The sequence below is a fragment of the Suricata suricatta genome, chromosome 8, assembly GCF_006229205.1.
Source record: "Suricata suricatta isolate VVHF042 chromosome 8, meerkat_22Aug2017_6uvM2_HiC, whole genome shotgun sequence".
Lineage (NCBI taxonomy): Eukaryota > Metazoa > Chordata > Mammalia > Carnivora > Herpestidae > Suricata > Suricata suricatta.
In genome coordinates this window covers 20,388,020-20,407,441 of record NC_043707.1, presented here as the reverse complement: position 1 = coordinate 20,407,441, position 19,422 = coordinate 20,388,020, and the positions used below count along the sequence as shown (strand labels likewise).

The following is a 19,422-nucleotide window of genomic DNA, read 5'->3' as shown; positions in this document are numbered from 1 at the left end:
CTTGTTTGCCTCCTTCAAGGTGAAAACCAAATGATATGAACTACACATTATTGACTAGGGTGGAATGTGGAGCCTGTTCCCCCTTCCTTTGCCACCCTGCTGTAATTTCCTCATGGGAACCCACCTCTCCATCAGTCTCAAGATGGTGGTCAGGAAGAGGCTGACTCTAATGGGCATGGGGTCCTGGCCTGGCCAGAGTTTTCCCTCTTTTTGTCTACCATGATGGACACTAGATTCCAGTAGGCTAATGAGACTTTGGGGTTTTGCTGTACTTATTGAGAAGGTGGGGCTCTCCCACTGGGCTTGCAGGCTAAGCTGGAGGGTCATTAGCTTGGAGCTGCCAGCGAATGTCTCTGTGGGAGTGGGGGAGATCTTGCAAAGGTCCTGAGGCAGGACTGAGTTTGGCATGGTTTGAGGAACAGAAAACCAGGATGGCTAGGGGTGGGAGGGTGAAGGGAGAGTGGTATGAGATGAAGTAGGAGAAGAAGGCAGAGGCCAGACTATGGAAATCCCTGAAGACCAGAGTAGGGAATCTGCAGTTGATTCTAACAGCAGTGAGAAGCCATTACTTTGGGTATCCTCACGCCCTCAAACTTTCTTTGCTTCTGACACCTTCCTCCATTTGAGGCATATTGGATATTGCCAGGTTTCATTAAGAGTTGGAAGACTCAGGGCATCCTCAAGCTCTGCTGATTACTTGCTCTGTGAAAGGGGCCAGCCACCCCCCTTTCTGGGCCTGTTTCCATGCTAGTTCATGATGGAACTGGACTAGTTCAAGGATAACAAGGAGATTTCATCTTTCATCCCTTTTCTGTTCACTGGGCCGTGCCTGCCTGCATAGCTGTGAGGAGAAGGATTGTGTGTATCACCCAGGATCTGTAGGAGAGTGCCGTGATTGATTAGCAATGTCTGCCACAGGTAAAGAAAAGGAAGCAGTGATTCATTCATCTCCAGACTGCACGCTCCTGGAGGTGTCTCCCTTAGCATTTTATGGGACTTTGTGTCAGATGTTTCAGCTTGGAGCACCAGCCAGGAATACAAGTGTCTGGCAAGTTAGGGAGCTTATGCTGAGCTTCCCACTTTACAAAGAGATTTTATGGCCATTTTCTCATTGATCCTAACAATCTGTTGTGTTTGCCTCCCACTCAGCTTCCCTTCTCCCGGTAACCACACCCAGGTTTTTTCTTGGGCGCCAATCCTTTCCTGTGCTCAAGCCATGTGCTTTGGGGCTGGGGACAGAGCGGGAGACCCAGGCTTTTACCACCATAGTTCTCTAGCCATGGCAGCGGGTCGAGAGATGGATCTAGGACTATACACAGGTTAGGAGATATAATGAAATGTTTGCTGTAGCTCCTGGAGGGAGATTGTGCCCTGTGGATTTGAAGGTGATGGGACTAGAGCCTGGCTGCTTCCTGTGGCCTTGAGTGCTGACTCTGTCTGGTCCTCTCTACTTGACATTCAGTGATGTCACGCCGGGAGCTCAACATCAGCCACAGTAGGTGCATTTGCTACAAATCAAGGGCTTCCCTCCCTCACCCCCTGCCGTCCCCGCCACCAAGAACCAACCTGCCGGCATGACATCAGCCTGGGGCTGCCAGAAGCTTTCTTGCCATTGCATGGAGCCTGAGACCTGAGTCACAGAGTGGAAGGTGGAACCAAAAGATGGAGAACCAAGCCCTGAGTCCGGCTGGACCTGAAGCTGGACCTGCCTTTACACCTTTTGGCTGATAACATTATTCTTCTGTTAAGCCTATTTGGGTGGTATTATCTGTCCCTTACACCTAAGAGATGACTGATATACATTTTATATTCAATATGCAACAAACAGATGGTTTTATACTCATTACTTCAAACTTGAATAGTTCTCCACTGCCTCGGGAGGAATGTTCAAATTCTCACCTGGCACCCCAGATTTCCCGCAGTCTGGCTCCACTCTCTCTGGCCTCAGATGAGAGCATTCTGTGCTCTAGGTTAATTGGACTTTTAAATCACTTTCAACAAAGTCTCCTTCCAGCCCTCCTCTGTGCCTTTGTCCATTCCGTTCCCTCAGCCACTCTGCTATGCCTGCTGCTCTCCGAAAAGGTCTCATTGACTTCTTAGCTTGTTAATCTTCAGTCTCCCCGAGGGAGCAGACTCATCGTTTCGTTCACAGCTCTGTCCCCAGTACCTCCAACATTGCCCGGCCGGCGCTCAATCATGTTTGTGGGATAAATGAGGACTGCTTGGGTCCATGAGCCCAGGAAGCCAGGTTGACTCTCCACTGTCATTTGTTTGCTCACTACCCTGTCCTGGATACCCAGTCTTTATGGCCCCACAAGGCCTTCTGCTGTTCATGGATTTCTCTGCCTTCAAATATTTCTTTCATATCTGAAATAGAAGGCTGGCAAACGCCCCCTAAATCACCAGACTTCCCTGGCAGCATGCTATGTGTGCAGACCCCGCCCTGCCCTCCTCCCCTCACTTCTTATTTTTGAAACCAGTTGTGTGTGTGCATGCATGCGCGTGCATGTGTGTGCATGCACACACACCTCCTCTGGGGTAGAGATGGTTCTCTGTCCCCACCCGTGGTAGCCCCATCACTCAAGGTTGACCTTGTTTTAGCTCCAATCAATACCTGTGTTGTAGCGGCTTCGTTATGTCTGCAATCAGGAGCCGTTTGCTCCTTGCTTGGTTGCAGGTACATTCACCTCAAAACCCATTTGAGATTGCAGCCCTTTGATTATCACCCAAATGATATGGGAGCAGCAATCACAGGGCTGCAAAGTTGAGCTGGAAGACTGCCGCCTGCCACTTTGCTGGGCTCCTTCCAGATACTTGTTTTTCCTTAGGTGTGGGTGTAGCCAGGGGCGATCTTCAAAATACTGAGCGGCTGGTAGGACGCAGGACCGACCAATCAGCCTGGTGTATCCTTCCCCATCCCCACCCCCATTTTATATTATTACTTTAACTTTTTTTTAAGTGTTTATGTAATTTTGAGAGAGTGACAGAGACAATGAGTGAGGAGCAGAGGGGCAGAAAGCGGGGGACACAGAGTCAGAAGCAGGCTGCAGGTTCCGAGTTGTCAGCACAGAGCCCGAGGTGGGGCTGGAACTCACAAACTGCGAGGTGGTGATTGGAGCTGAAGTCAGACGCTTACCCGACTGAGCCACCCAGGCGCCCCCATAGATTATTATTTAAAATAATAAGAGCTCTAACACAGAGGTGCAACCTATAGTCAGGCTCATTTGTATTAGATGCTTTAAGAACATCTGATAAGGAAACGGAGGCTCAGAAAGATAGTCATTTCACCTTCTTCATGAACATCACACTTAAGGGCAACAGAAGATTGCATCCATGAATGCACCGAGTTCCCCTAACACTTCTCCTACTTCTAGGCCATTCATATTGTTTCCAGTCTCTTTGCTTGTGTGAATAATGCAGCTGGGACAGTCTCTGTATCATTACGATTCCTTGAAGAACTCATTTTGGATGACTACATAATATTTCATATTGTCAACAAAAACGTGTGTACAAGGATCCTAATCACATCATTACTTATAATAGCAAAAGTTGAATGTAATTAAGCCACGCAGGAAAATGTTCCGGAGACGATGTCAAGTGAATGCAGCAGGGTACAAAATCGCATAATCAGTGTGCTTCTGATTATGGAGGGGGCAAAGGTACGGACGCATGAAAAGAAAAGCTGGAGAGAAATAACCCTAAATCTTATCAGTGGTTATTGCCAGGTGATGACTTTATATGGAAAGCTGTTATTTTTTTCACGTTTATATATATATGTTTAAATATATATTTATTTATTATTTTGAGAGAGGGAGAGTAAGACTAGGGTAAGGGCAGAGGGAGAGAGAGAAAGAGAGAGAGAATCCCAAGCAGGCTCCACACTGTCAGGGCAGAGAGAGATGTGAGCCTAAATTTCACAAACCATGAGACTGTGATTGGAGCCTAAATCAAGAGTTGGACTCTTAACCGACTGGGCCACCCAGGCGCCTCTATATTTTTAAAATTCTTTGCAATAATCAGTGTGACTTTAAGTTTTTAAAAATCACTAAAAAAGTTTCTTTTAACTAACTAGGTTCAGTCTGTGCATTTGGCTCCTCGCTCTAACCTAGGGTTTGCAAAATTTTAAAAAAGAGGGCCAGAGAGCAAATATCTGATAGTGTATATTGACTTTGTAGGCCACGTGGTCTCTGTTGCAATTACTCACCTCTGCCACTGTAGCATGAAAGCAGCCACAGATAATAATAAACAAATGGATGTGTCTGTGTTTCAATAAAACTTTATTTACAAAAATAAGAGGTGGGCCAGATTTGGCCAAAGGGCCATGGTTTGTTGATCTCCACTCTACCCAACCTTTATTACTGTTTTCCTTTAAAAATGACTTTATTAAATACCACAATAGGTTCATTCCAATATTTGAACACATGAAAAAGAATATTTACAAAAATAAGTTCAAAGTACCAATAATAAAAATGCAGTGAACATCCAGGTACAGATCACCAATTTAAGCAGCACTGCTATTAGCTTTGAACCCCAGACCCCAGACCCTTCCTCGAAAGGAACTGCTTTCCTGACTTGTGTATTTAACATTCCCTCACATTGCTCATCTTTGTACCACACATTTGTATCTCTCGATATATTGTGTAACTGGTCTGCTTCTCTTTGAACTTCAGATCACTTGGGTCATGGTCTGTGTATGATTCCATAACTGTTTATGTTTTGTCCTCACGATTTGCCCATGTTGATATGCGGAGACATGATGCATTTCTTTGCATTTCTGCATAATATTCCATGGTGTGAATCTACCATAATTTATTGATCTGTTGTCCTATTTATAAGCCTTTGGTTGTTTCCAGGTTTTTTCTTTTCCATTTCAGACTTTGTTGTGAACATTCCTGAGCCTGTGTTGCGGTGCGAGTGTGTCTTTAATGTGCACAAGTGATATTGGGATTGTTGGGTCACAGGATCTGATCATCGTCAACTATACTAGGTAAAGCACGTTCTCCAGGGTGATTGTATCGACCCGTATTCCACGTGGGATGAGAGTTCCCACTGTTCCATATTCTCACCAACACTTGCTACCTTCATACCCTGATAATTTTTCATCTTCATATTGTTACTGGATATATTACCTTACACCCCAGAGCTTTGAGGAGTCAGAAGATGTGACAACCAGACCTTTAGGCTTAATGCCAGTGGTCTTACCCTGAGTGGGCCTGGGCCATGGCAAGCTGGGGACTTCAGAGGCGGGATGGTGGCAGGCAGACCCTTGTAGGATTTGTGGGAAATGACCAAGCCCCAGCCTGACCTCCCCCCCTGCCCCACAGCAGGTAGTCAGTGGTCTTATCGCTTGAATTCAAAGCTGACAAGCTAATCATTTGTTGATTTGGCAGATATCGGATATCCCATGCTCTGGACAGGGGTCAAGATGCTAGGGGACAGTGGTACATAAAAGGAACAGAGATCACTGTTTTCATGGAGCTTACACTCTTGCAGAGCAAAACAAGCATCCAAAAAAAACGATAGAGCATTATTTAGGAAGTGGTGGGAAGTATGGAGAAAAGTGTAGGGGGATGGGGGTGTGGGTGGGTGTCTGCCTATCACACAGAGTGGCCAGAGCAGGCCTCACTGAGAAGGTGACACTTGAGCAAAGATCTGAAGGGAGTGGAGGAACAAGCTGTGAGGGCGTCTGGGGGAGAATGGTCTAAACAGCAGGACCAGCAGGTGCAAAGGCCCTGAGGCAGGAGAATGCCCAGGATGTTCAAAGACTAGCCAAACAGCAAAGAGACCAGTATGCCTGACGTGAAGAGAATGGGGGAGGGAGCAAGAGAAGACAGGGCTAGACAGGAAGAGGGGGTGGTGGGGACTAAGGTGGGAAAGCGGTTGTGTGTGAAGAGAGTGTCAGGGCCTCAGTGCCTGCCTGGGCCTCCGGTAGGGAACTGGAGTGTTTGGGGAGATGCAGGCAGGCTTCCACTGGGTAAAGCGGGTTGACAGGGTGTGTGCACCTGTGCAGTGTGTGTCTGAGAGCAAGCGTGGACAGCCCGCGTGCCTGTGCCCTTGGGGAGGGCAGCGACGTGTCCCGCTGATCCCGGCTGGGTGGCTCCGGTGTCTAGGCACAGGCTGGGAGTTGCTGACCGAGGCTGGCCTCGGCTGGGATGCTCTGTGGGTGCCCCGTTTGTCTGCCCGCAGGCTAGCCCAGGCATGACCTTGGGGACCCCCCAGCTGTGCGATGTGCCTGTGTCTCATTGCTAACACCTCGCTGGCCACAGCAGGTCACACGGCTGAGCCCAAAGTCCATGCAGAGGACATGGACGCAAGGAGGGGTGAAGAATCGGGGCCATGCTCTATTTCAGCACACAGGGTATTGGGGTGGGGAGAGCTGAAGGGCTGCAGCAGGGTCAGGCTGCTGATGAGGTAGCAGAGGTCGGGGGCGGGGGATGATTTGGGAAGAACAGAGGGGCCGTTGGGAAGAAGGGAGGGGGAAGGCGACCGTTCCGAGCACAAAAAAGGACACAGGCCTGGACCAAGGCAACAGGGGTGGGGACAAGAGAGATTGATTGTGTCCCATCTGTCCTGTAGAAACCCAGGAGTCAGGCTGAGGCCCTTGGTCTGTTACCCAGATGTCGCAGATGGCCTCGGGGATCTAATTGGCCTTGGCCTCTGCAGAAAGGTTAATTGCTCAGATCACAGAGTCCGAGGCTCCCAGCACTGACAGAAGACCTCCCCAATTAAGGACTCAGAGCTGCAGGCTTCTGTCCCCTCTGGTCACTTGAGCAGGGTGTGGGTGGCAGTGGAGGGGCAGAGAGGCCTGAGGGCCTGCCCAGGGGAGACACTAACCATGAGCAAACATTCCGGGGACTGTGACAGACAGCATTCCAGGGACAGTGGAGGCGAAAGGCTGTTTTGGCTGCAGAAACAGAAAACTCAATCCAGCAGGCCTGAGCCCAAAGGCGCATTTGCTGGCTCCGCTAACTCAGCGGTTGGGGTCTGCAGCCCGAGCCGGGCTCCCCGAGCCGCAGCTTCTGCGTCTCCGCGGGGCCGTCCTGCGCCGGCCTGATTCTCAGGTGCCCCACGCAGTCACCACGAGGTGCCCCCGACAGCTCTCGAATCCATCCTCCCCGGCTTAGTAATCACCACTGACAAGGGGTCACCTCCTTCCCAGGTGTTTGAGCTAAGTCCCGGGACTGGCTCCGATTGGCCCGGTTGGAGGCCCACGCGCACCCCGGAACCAATCACGGTGGCCTGGGTCACAGCACCGCCGCCCCCGCCCCACCAGGGAAGGGAGGGTCTGTCCCGCCACCGCTGCAAGGGCTGAGAAAGGGGGACGCAGTGATCCCTGGGAGAAAAGGTAGGTTCTAGTCCCAGAAAGGGTGCTGGGACAGCCCAGGGCACAGGAGAGGTAGGGGTGGTGGAGACAGGGTGGCTGTACCTATTAGGGTCCCAGGAGTCATGTCAAGGGGGGGAAGGTCCCTCAGGAACTGTTGTCCGACTCCCCATTTCACAGACAAGGAGGCTGAGCCAAGGATACGGTCATTTCAAAGTGGGGAAGCCGAGGAAGAGAAACAAGATGGCAGAATGGAGGGGGGTCTGGGGAGAGGAAGGTTGGGTTGGTGGATAGATTGGGGCCTTTCTGGGTCCTGTCTGGAGTTGACATTTGAAGCCTGAACGGAAAAAAAAGCAGCAGCCATGGAATGATAAGAGGAAAGAACCTTCCAGAAGGACCAACTAAGTGCAGAGGGCCTGACGCTGAAGCAAACTTGGTCTCTCAGGGACCCAGGCTGATGGACACACAGGCGGGGGGTGAGGGTCAGAGAGGTCTCCACCAGCTTCTTCTATGTATTTCCTCCGAAGTGACACATATTTCTGCTCAGAGCCGGGTGGCCGGTCACCCTGTCTGTCCTTCCTACCTACACGGGGGCCCGGGAAACAGGGGGAGGGGCGGGACTATTGAGTGAGAAGTAAATGTTCCTATAGGGCAAACCCACCTCCGATTCCCCACCTTCTACCAGAAACTCTAATTTGAAAAATCTTTGCTCCACATCCCAGTTTGAAGCACCATCTCAAGGATGTTTTCATCGCAATATTATTACTAATGAGGCTGAATCTATTTTTCCACATGATTTTAACTACGTTCATTTCTTCTTCTGTGAGTTATCTGGAAAACCTAACCTCTTGGGCCTCCTTAAGAACAATTTTTTTTCTCTCTCCTTAACCTGAAACAGGAGATACGTAGGAGCTCTGATCTCAAGGGCCCACCCAGCTTGCATAGTCTCCTGGATTCTCTGATCTTTAAAAATATCAAAGGAAATGCCATTTATATTGGCAAAAGCTTTGTGGGTGCCTCCCGGATGAGAGAATAAACCCCTGAAGTTGGTGAGTCTGGATATTTTTAGAGTCTTCTGCCGGAGTGGTAAAACAGGCATCCTTTTGGCCAAGGTGGTGGGGGGAGGGCAGTGTCGAGAGAATCGATGTTGTCAGGCCTCTGCATCATCAAATAGGGATTCTGAGTGCAAGGGAGGCTCAGGCAAAACTGAGGCATGATCCCCTCACCCCACCCCACCCCGCAAGATGAATATCCTGCTCAGATAGATGTCCATTCTTTGTGCAAGAAGAGCCCTGCGTGCACCCTCGGGGATCCGCCCTAAAAGATCGCTGCCCGCAAACATTTTTTTCCCTTATTCTGTCTGTGCCTCGTAAATGCCGACATGAACTTGCACAGAGTTTTCCAATGTGTGGGTCCAGCACAGTGGGGGTTAGGTGCCTGTTGGTAAGACGTCCCGAGTGGGAGCCCGCGGTGTGGTAGATGCGGTGTGACCTTTTTCAGTTCTGGTCCCTTCGTGGGACCAATGTTTACCTTCTGACAAATGAAGTGGGGTGAATTCAGTTATGACTGGGTGTCTGAGTTGGTGAAGGGTTGGGGCCTGGCGCTGCTCTGCCCTGTTTATTTGACTCACATGGTGTTTTATTTTAATTAAATAAATTATTTTTAAAATTTATTTTAGAGAGAGTGAGGAAAGGGCAGAGGCAGAGAGTGAGAGAGAGAGAATCCTAAGCAGGCTTCATGCTCAGTGTGGAGCCCAATGCGGGGCTCGATCCCACGACCCTGGGATCATGACCTGAGCCGAAATCAAGTGTCGGATGCTCAACTGACAGAGCCACCCAGGCGCCCCCCATGTTTGAAAACATTAGAATGCATCACTGATGTTTCAAAGTGTGGAGGCTTCACATAAAAATCAGGATTTCTGGGCTCCTTTGAAAAGCTGAAAGATCTAGCGGCCCTGGGCTCATGCTCCCACCTGTTGGGAGCTGCAGCTTGGCTCCAGTCTCTTCCTTTATCCTGGATATGGGTTGCTTCACATTGCTGCACTTGCCACCAGGTCTTGTCGCCTTCCTGATGTGGAAGTATAGTGTCAATTCCCATTTATTATTGGGAATGTGCCTTTACTTAGGGGAGAAAAAAAAATAAGAGCTTTCTTATATCCATGTTTCTTGCAAAGGTGGGGAAAGCATGTGCAAAGGCCCTGAGGTAGGGATGGGTTTTGGATGTTTGTGGCTGGAAAAGGCTGGACAGGGGGGTGGTAGGCTCCTGGAAGGAACTTGAGTGTGATGGGAAACCACTGCAGCATTGGAGGGCTTAAGGGAAGGAGATTTAGTTTACATTCTAGAAAGGTCCTTTTGGCTGCTGAATGATGATAAATGCTAAGGGAAAAATATTAAAAGGGAAGGGGACTAGAGAATATTAGGGAGAGGTATTGGCAATTTGACATGGGCTGCATCAAGGAGGGCATCATTAAGAAATGACATTTGAGCAAAACTTAGAGGGGAGGAAGATCCAGGGGAAGAGCATTTTAAGCAGAGGGAATGGCAGCGGCAAAGGTCCTGAGGCAGGAGTGTGCCTGGGGCATTTAACAACAGCAAGGAGGCCAATACGACTAGAAGGAAGGGAGCAAGGGGCGGGAGGGTAGGAGATGAGGTCAGGAGGCGTGGGGAAGTTCAAGGCATTGCACTGGTGGCTGCTGACCCCAACAGGGGCGTGAAGGCTGAGCCAGGTGCACACACACGCAGTCCTCCTGCGGTCAGGACTGCCGAACATGGGAGTGTGGGGAGGAGGGCAGACGCTGCAGTCTGTCTGCTAGTCCCGGACCCCAGGCCAATCCCAGCTTTGAGGCCACTGTCCCTCCACAGCTCCTGGGAGGGAGTCTCAGTGGCTGAAGCCCCCCAACCCCCGACCTTGCCCTGTGAACAGGTTCTGTCTGTGACCATCGGTGTGACGCAGTGGCAGGAATAAGGGTTGATGGAGCTGGCTGCGAGTTGGGCCACCTTAGGGACTTGTCCTGTGGGGACACATGTCGGAATGTGACCTGGAGTCCTCAGGGGCTGAGCCCCCTGCTGCTGCCTTGGCCACAGTATCCACCACTGCCTTCAGGGATCCCGCTGCGGTCTCTCTGCAGGTCAGCCTGGAGGCTGGGCTTGCTCCTCACTGCTCTCTCCGAGTGGCAGCCGGCGTGAACTTTGGGACGCCTGACTGTGACCACTCCGCTGCTGGAGGCGTCCCCCAGCTCCCACTGCCCCCCAGATAAAGTGGCCTCCTCTGCCCGGTTCTGGCCTTCACGCTTGGCCTCTGGGGTCCAGCCATGCCCGCGGTCCCAACTCCTGCTCTTGGTCCATCTTGTCCTCCCTGGTCCCTTCCCCAGAAATTCCCAAGACTCCCCAGCCTGGCCCAGGGTGGTTCCCGAGAGCGGCCTGTTGTGGGGACATTCCAGGTCCCATGCAGCACTGGCACTGGGCCACCACGAGGCCCTGTTTCCATGCAGTCCGTTGGGTCCACACCATCGCCCTTCATGTGGGCATTGTTGGCATTCCGTTTTACAGATGAGAAAACTGAGGCGCAGCAAGGCATTTTTAGATCACTTGCCCCAGATCACACAGCTGCTAAGTGGAGGAGGTGGGATTTGAACCCACGGTCTGGCCCCAGAGCCCTGCTCTGGATTCCACCTTGCCCCTCTCCATGGACATTGAATTAAGGAGTCACTGAATGAAGCCATAGGAACAACCCCCAGATTGGCTGCCCTCCCCTTCCCCCTCCTCTGGGCAAACCTCCCCAGGCCTGCTGGTTCCCATCACGAAAGCCTGTGGGGTCTACAATGCCGGATGCACCACCCGCTCCTATCCCAGCCCCAAAGGCAGACTCCCCTTGGCGTTGGCCTCTGAAGAACCTGTCTCCCTCTCCACACCTGTCATAAGAAGGGCTGCATCTCCAAAGCCTCTGGACTTTCTCATCTCCGTCCTCACTCCCCTTGACCTTTGGGTGGCATTCACACAGTGACCCCTCCTTCCCGGATTACTTTCCTCCCTTAACTTTGCAGCTGAGGTGGTCTGGCCACTTCTTCTTCCTCTTGGCTTGTGTCATTTTTTTTTAATTAAAAAATTCTTATTTATTTTTGAGAGAAAGAAAGACAGAGCATGAACAAGGGAGGGGCAGAGAGGGAGACACAGAATCCGACGCACAGGCTCCAGGCTCTGAGCTGTCAGCACAGAGCCCAACGTGGGGCTTGAGCCCACAAACTGTGAGCTCATGACCTGAGCCGAAGTTGGACACTTAACCGACTGAGCCACTCAGGCGCCCCTGTCGTTTATTTCTTTATTCATTCGTTTGACAAATATTTACTGAGTGTCTCCTGTGCCCGGGTGCCTGATGCTGTTCTCAGAGACAGTGCTGAACACGCCAGACCAAATCTCTGCCCGCAGTGGGCTCTCATTGCGGGGGGGTGGGGGGGGGAGCAGATGGCACATAAGTAAACTGACAGATAACACCGCTTCAAATAATGAAAAGGAAAACAGGAAAGGATAGAAAGTGATGCATGTGTTGGTGGTGGAGTGGTCAGTGACATCTGAGCTGGGAAGCAGTCAACCCAAACAGTGCTGAGGGAATGAGCATTCTGGACAGAGGGCACAGCACATGCAAAGGCCCTGAGGTGGCTGGAGTGTGGTGGGTAAGGGGACCTCAAAGATGTGCACTGGCTTGATAACGCGGTGGGGCAGGGAGTCGGCATTTATTTAAAGTGCAGTGGGAAATCTCCAGAAGATTACAATGAGGGAGACACTTTTCTACATAGTACTGAAGTCCTAGCCATAGCAATCGGCAAGAAAAAGAAATAAAAGGCATCCTGATTGGTAAGAAAGAAATAAAACTTTCACTATTTGTGGACCGCGTGATACTATATATAGAAAACCCTTAAAACTCTACCAAGAGACAACTAGAACTGAAAAATAAATTCAGTAAAGGTGCAGAACACAAAATTAGCATACAGAAATCAGTTGCATTTCTATACATTAATAATAAAGCAGCAGAAAGAGACATTAAGGAAACAATCCCATTTATAATTGTACCAAAAAGAATAAAACACCTAAGGGGCACCTGGGTGGCTCAGTCGGTTGAGCATCCAACTTTGGCTCAGGTCATGACCTTGTGGTTTGTGAGTTCAGGCCCCGGGTTGGGCTTGCGGCTGTCAGGGCAGAGTCTGCTTCGAAACCTCTCTTTCCCCTCTCTCTCTGCCCCTCCTCCACTTTCACTCTCTGAAAAATAAATATTAAAAAAAATAAGATAGCTAGGAATAAACGTAACCGAGGAGGTGTCTTGTCCTCTGAGAAGGATAAGACATTGATGACAGAAATTGAAGACGGTGCAAAGTTATTCCATGATCACGGATCGGACGAACCAATACTGTTAAAATCTTTGTACTTCCCAGAGCAATCTACAGAGGTGCACTCCCTATCAAAATCCCAACAGGATTTTTCACACAAACTAGAACAAAGAATCCTAAAATTTGTATGGATGCACAAAAGACCCTGAATAGCCAAAGCAGCCTTGAGGAAGAAGCACCAGGCCAGAGGTATCACGATCCCAGATTTCAAGATATATCCATGGTATTTACATTTTTAAAAGATCCTTCTTTCTTGGAATATGGCCCAGTCAGCAGAGCAACTGCCGGGGGCGGGGGGGAAGGTTGGGGGGGGCCCTTCTTTAATGTGCGGATCCCAGTCTCTGTCCTTATCTGTGGCATCGGCTTCTGGGGGTGGGGGTGGGGGCAGCCTGGGAATGTGCATTTTAACCAGCCCGGAACAGATTCAGGCTGACAGTCTTCACTTGGAAATTACCAAGGGGTCCGCAGACAGAACTCAAGGGGATCCAAGAGTTTGGGTGGGAAAATATTACATCTCGACTCTCACAGCCTCTGACTGGCAGTCTGCTTTTCCCTCCTAGCCACACCTGGGACTTTGTCGCCAGCTGGAGTCACAGGAGTTTCATAACACATTTCAGGGTGTGTAGAGATCTTGAAAATACCACTTTCTCCTCGCTGCTTCCAAGTCACAGGAGTTATTTGATCATGTTATTTCATGCATTAATAAAGCGGCATGTAGGTTATTACTGTGCATCTGACTTTTTAAAAATTGTCCTGATAACTCCATTTAAAAATAATCAGTTTGTTTTGCAATTCTCTGTGTGCTTTATGTATTTAAAAATGTTATTCAGAGAAAGAGTCCTTCGGTTTCATCAGATGCCACAGGGGTCTGTGGCCCAGAAGAGGGGCAGAACTCCTGCAGAGAGCTGGAGGTGGGCGTGGGCCCAGGCAGAGCCAGATGCCTCTCCTGACCCCCACTGCCAAGGCCGGGGGACCGTGGGCAAATTACTTCCCCCCTCTGTGCCTATCTTGAATGCTTATTGGAAGGAGCGAGCCGGGCCACCCAGGAGCCCCAGCACGCGCCCTTTTGTCCCCTGGTGCATAGGACTTCAAGGACAGCTGGGCTTGCTGGCATGGGGGTGGGGGAGCGGTTTGGCTATGCTCCGAGTCCCAGATCAATCACTGGGGCTGGACAATTAACCTCCTTGTGCCTCAGTTTCCCCTCTGTAACTGGAAGTGATAACAGCGCCTGGATCATAGGGTGCTGTGAGGATGAAGTGAGTTTCTATTTGTCAAGGGTCCACCACGGTGCTTGGTACGGCCTGCGTGATATATGAGATGGCCATTAGTGGGTGTGTGTCTCGCCCTCAGGTTACATTTGGGGTTCCCAGAGGGCTAGACCCCAGTCCCGTTCCCCTCTGCGCCTCCCATAGTACCTGACACGGAGTCTGGGTTTAGGAGATGTGTCCACTTCAGTGACTGCTATTTTTCAGGTGAGTTAAGGGAAAAGGGACAGTTATTCTACAGGTCAGGATCAGGGAGCCAAGTCTGATGACCCCAGGGCCTTGCTGAATCCAGGGACCCACAGGGAGGCAAGTGGAGAGGGCTAGGGCACACCTAATCTTCGGGTCCTGGGGAAATACTGAATCCAGATAATCTGGTTGACGGTATCTCCCTGCCACCCACTCAACCTGGCTTTGTCAGGCTTGAGACAGATGTGTTTTTTTCTGCTGCTTTCCAAGCCTCAGTGTTCTCATCTGTTGAATGGGGACAGTGTGCATTGGGGCCCATCATGAGCTAAGCCTTGGTTATGCCTCTTTACATGCCCTGTTTGATTCTCACAACTGCTCTCGGGGACCAGTGGGGTGACTGAGGCTCAGAGAGGTGAAGTAACTTGCCCAAGGTCACACAGCAAGTCAGTAGCAGACCTGGGGTTTGCCCAGGTGGTCTGGCTCTCAGGCCATGCCCTAAGCACTGGGCACGCCACCCCCAAACCCTGGGCATCTTCCCCAAGCCCTGACCATTTCTGTCCCCTGGCTGCACACCGCCTGGCTTCTTTTTTCTCCTCCCCACTTCCTTCCAGCTCCATGGTAAAGGACTCTTCCTGCACTCGGGGTGATTCCCCGGACCGTAGCCCTCTGCCTCCACGGCGGAGTACTATAGAGAAGGGTGGGGACTGTGGCAAACTGGAGAGCACCCGCCCCTGCGCAGAGTAGCAAGCACTCAGCCCTAATCAATGTCTTCATGTGGCAGTGGGGCCCTGGTCTGCCAGGTTTCCAAAAGAATCTTGATTTGGGGGAAGTTTTCCCTTAAAAAATTTTTGTTTAATGTTTATTGATTTTTGAGAGAGACAGAGCATGAGCAGGGGAGGGGCAGGGAGAGAGAGGGGCCAAGAATCCAAAGCAGGCTCCAGGCTCCGAGCGGTCAGCACAAAGCCTGACGCGGGGCTCGAACTCATGATCCCGAGCTCTGTCCAAGAGAGGAAGAGAGAGAGACACTTACACAGAAACAGAGAGAGACACACGCAGAGGCAGACTGAGAAAGAGAGGAAACCAAAACCCCAAGAAACAGAACAATGAAAGCTCAGAAACTTGTTTCCAGGCCAGTCGGCAACTTCTGACTCACGCTGTCACACTTGTTTGTACAGCAGCTCCATCTGAGGAGAAAGGGAGGCCCAGAGAGGTGAGAGCATATGCTCAGGACTCTGGGGGGCCAGCGTGGGGCTGGGGGCCAGACCCCAGCCCCGCCTGGGCCTTCTAAGCTCTATCCACTACATTCCCCCCAGCAGCCCCCTCCCGAGGCTCCAGCCCGCAGACTTCAGAGCTTATTTCCAAGGCCAGCTCCTGGACTCTAAAGAGAAAGAAAACTCATCGCAGTCTGATGCTGAAGGCCAAGGTCACCGTGACACATCTCAAATGCTCAGTGACTGTCCCCGGATCCCAACAGAGCAGTTTCTAAACGGCATGTCTTCCAGAGTCATTTCTAAATTGATGGGGACTGGAGCCTTGCAGGACTCTGGGGGCAGTAAGGCACTGTCGGAATCTGCTCTGGTGACTGTCCACCTGTGAGCTTGGGGGAGAAGGGCTCATTTCTCTGGGCCCAGCTTGTCCGCCTGATACACCCACATTTACTGAGGACCTACAATGTGCCAGAAACCAGCCCGGGAGGTTTTGTAGCTATGATCTCATTTAACTTGGTCGGAAAACATGTTAAGATGGGTAGCATTGATTCCATTTTATAGCCAAAGAGACTGAAGCTCAGAGAGGTTAGATAAAATTTCAAGGTCAAATCCAGACTCTTTTTGACCCCCAAGTCCAGGCTCCTTCCCCCGCTAGCAAGGCGGCTACCTGGAAGTGGTGGAGAGATGGTCTCCTTTGCAGAGGTCTGTCTGGGGGCCATAGCAGAGTCTGGGGTGGTCGGGGGAGGCTTCTTGGATGAGGTGACCTTATATGAAGAAAGAAGGTATATTGGTTTCTCTTTGACAAATGAGCACAAACCTAATGACTGGAGGGTCTAGAATTCCAAAATGAGCCCTATGTTGCCAAAATCAATTACAGGACAAGAGTGCATTCCTTTCTGAAGGCTCCAGGTGAGAACATGTTGTGTTTTGTTTTTGTTTTTGTTTTTTGCCTTTTCCAGCTTCCAGAGGCAGCCTGCTTTCCTCGGCTCATGGCTGACTCCGTATCACTCTAACTTCTGCTTCTGTTGTCCTGACTCTGACCCTCGGGCCTCCCTCTTATAAGAGCCCTTGTGATTACACTGGGCCCATCTAAATAATCCAGGATAATGTCCGCACCTCAAGATCATAATCACATCTGCAGAGTCCCTCCTGCCATGTAGGATAACATAGTCACAGGTTCTAGAAATTAGGATATGGATATTTTTTGCAGCCCATTATCAGCTGACCCTAGCAGAGGACAACACTTTGAGGGCTGGGGCCATGCCTGGGGCATGGGAGGACATGAATGCCAAGTTCGGGTATTTGAACTTCATCCTCTAGAGCAGTGCTTTCCCCACACTTGAACAGCTAGGGATCTGATGAAAATGCAGACCTTGAGTCAATAGGTCTGGCTGGGGGGTCTGAGAATCCACATTGACCCCGGGGGGCCTGTGGCTGTGGCTGGTGGTGTAGCCAGGCTTTAGATAAAGATGGTTCTAGAAAAGATGCTGATGCAGAAAATAGTCCCACCCACCCAGGCTCCATGTTTCCCGAGCATCACACCGGTTGGCATTTGAATGGCATTCTCTTCCCAAACTCTCTGTTACTCAACGTTTTTGCACATCTTCTAAGTGCAACCACTGGGGACGGTCACCATGACCTCCAGTCCACACCTAAAAGGTTCTGTCTGACTCCTCTGGGGAAGATTCTGGCCACTCACCAGGCTTCTCAGGTCTTGGTGGAAAGGACGTGGGGGTGGGGTGGGCAAGTTGACTCTCACGAACAGCTCTTAGATCCGTGCTCCTGGCTCCATTGTATCCATGTGGGCATATTTTTAGAGCTGAATTGTCTTTCCTTTTAATCTAACTCTTTGAAAACTGGCACCTTCATGTGCGGGGTGGCGTGGTATTTGCTGGAACTTCCCCTGTCCCCGAACAAGCTGGATAACGGAGGGTTTGCTGGAAACTTCACTCCTACATGGAGATACATCAGCAAGGACCATGCAGGGTCTTCAGACGTTGCTTCGCTGCAGAGCGTCAGGGACAGAAATGGCTTTAGACATCCTTGCACTGGGGGCTGCAAACTCAAAGGTTCGAGAGCGCTAGACAGGAGCCAAGGGTGTCGGGCATGGGGTAGGGTCCATGCTGACTCAGAAATCCGTGCCCTGACCCTGGTTGTGCGTCTGCTACTGTTGCATCCACCCATCTTGCAAACGAATCCAGAAACCTGGATGAAATTTTATGTGAAGGCTCCTATTTTTAAATGTTGATAATGAATTCAGATATTTTTAAAAGACTGTGTGGGCCAAACAAGACATTTTTGTGGGCTGGATTCGGCCTGTTGGCAGCTTGTTTGAGAATCCACTTGTTTTACCGGGAGGGAAACTGAGGCCCGCAGAGGCACAGGGGCCTTCCAGAGGAGGTTCTGCCTGGAACCCAGGGCTGCTGACATGAGGTGCAGTCACCTTCCTTTGGTCTTTTGCTGCAGCTCCTCTTTGGGGAAGCCCCTTTCCACGACCCTTCCCAAACCTCATTCCCTGCACCTCTCAGAGGGTCATCCTGCTTCCCAGTGTCACAACATCAAGCAGCCTGGCAGGTGGAAGACACCCCCACTCCGCCCCCAATCCGCCTTCAAACTGCTTTGTGACATGGGCATATCCTGAGTCCTCCCTGGGCTAACTTCTCATCTGCAGATGGAGGGCTGGGGGCTCAGTGACCCCTGGAGTCTGTCCTGACACCTCCTCCTCCCAGCCCCCAAGCGTCCCCAAGCCTGAGCAGCCAGTATGGACATCTCACAAAATGCACTGTCATGGAGCCGTCAGGCCTCAGAGGTACTGGCCTGCGTCATTTACATGACTTCACATGCTGGGCTCCAGGGGGCGTGTCTCTGAGCCCACGTCCGGCAGCCACGGCGCCATGCCTTATTGATTTGACATATTAAATGAATGGATTTTGGGGGGAGCGTGTTTTCTCTTGAAATGCCGTGCTTCCTTGGGATTTCACCTGACTTTGCATTGATTCCCCTCTGCTGCCCAGAAGGGTTTTGTTTGTCCAGTGATTACGATGTACCAGTCCCAGGCTGCCCACTCCTTGGCCACGTCCCATGGGACTAACAACGACGATGACAATAATAGTTACAACGAGGGCTTATATAACACCTGCTGTGAGCACTTTGCTCACCAGTTTGCTCACTTTGTCCTCACGCTGCCCGCAGTGTGGGTACAACATCTATCCCCAATTATCAAGTGAGAGAACGGGTTCCATGGGAGCACGTCACTTGCCCAGAGTCCCAGCCAGTGCCTGGCAGACCCGGGGACGACCGAGGTGGCCCCGCCCGGGTCAGTGATCTTTGTCCTTGTGCCCCACCCCCACTTATCATTATTCTAATTGCCCATAATTATACTTACCAGGACATAATAGTAACACTTAGCTTTTGTGAACACTTCCCAAGTGTCAGGCTTGTGTGATTTATAGATAGTATCTCCCTTAATATCAGGACAAACCTAGGATGCCCATTTTTCAAATGAGGAAACTGAGGGACAGAGAGCTGAGGCCCTCCCACCAAGGCCATACATCCAGGATGCGGGTCCCACCTGTGATTTCCCACTGAGCCAGATCAGCCCTGGAAACGATCTCAGGGAGGGTCTGGGGCGAAAGGGAATGTGTTCTTGCAAACTCATCAATTCCATCAATGGAGGGTCAGGGTCGATGATATGAAGCTGTTTTTTAAAAAGGCAAAAAGTGCAGCTAACAGGATTAGCTGTCACCCCATGGGTCCCGTACCTGATGAGAAGCCATTTCATTTCTTCTGCCCCCGGGAGGTCACCAGCGCTCAGCTCCAAATCGAGCCGTTCGTGCCAAGCTTCAGAGGCCCGAAACAATCATCTCTGTGATTACTAAGGCGTTTGGGCGTCACCAAGGCAAGACCCCACCACTCGGGCCCGAGGCTGCCCGCCCACTGTCCTCTCTGACTTCCTTCAATCACACATGCCTGCGCCAATCACGGGCCAGGCCTCGCACGGCGGTTCCGATGTTTTGTTACTTGAGTTCTACCTGCGCTCGCTTTGCCAGACGCCAACATCTC

General features: G+C 50.9%; 1 protein-coding gene across 5 annotated transcripts in view; it reads left to right on the top strand.

Annotated features, from left to right (window-relative positions):
* Window positions 1-19,422, top strand: part of GSG1L (GSG1 like) — a 138,837-nt gene that overhangs the window by 48,977 nt on the left and 70,438 nt on the right. Inside the window, exon 1 of one of the 5 annotated variants that reach the window (XM_029948255.1) lies at window positions 4,931-4,987. The exons of the other annotated variants lie outside the window; for them this stretch is intronic. The gene's annotated coding sequence lies outside the window, so the exon portion shown is untranslated. Of the gene's footprint in view, window positions 1-4,930; window positions 4,988-19,422 lie in introns of those variants that run through there. 5 annotated transcript variants of the gene reach the window in all.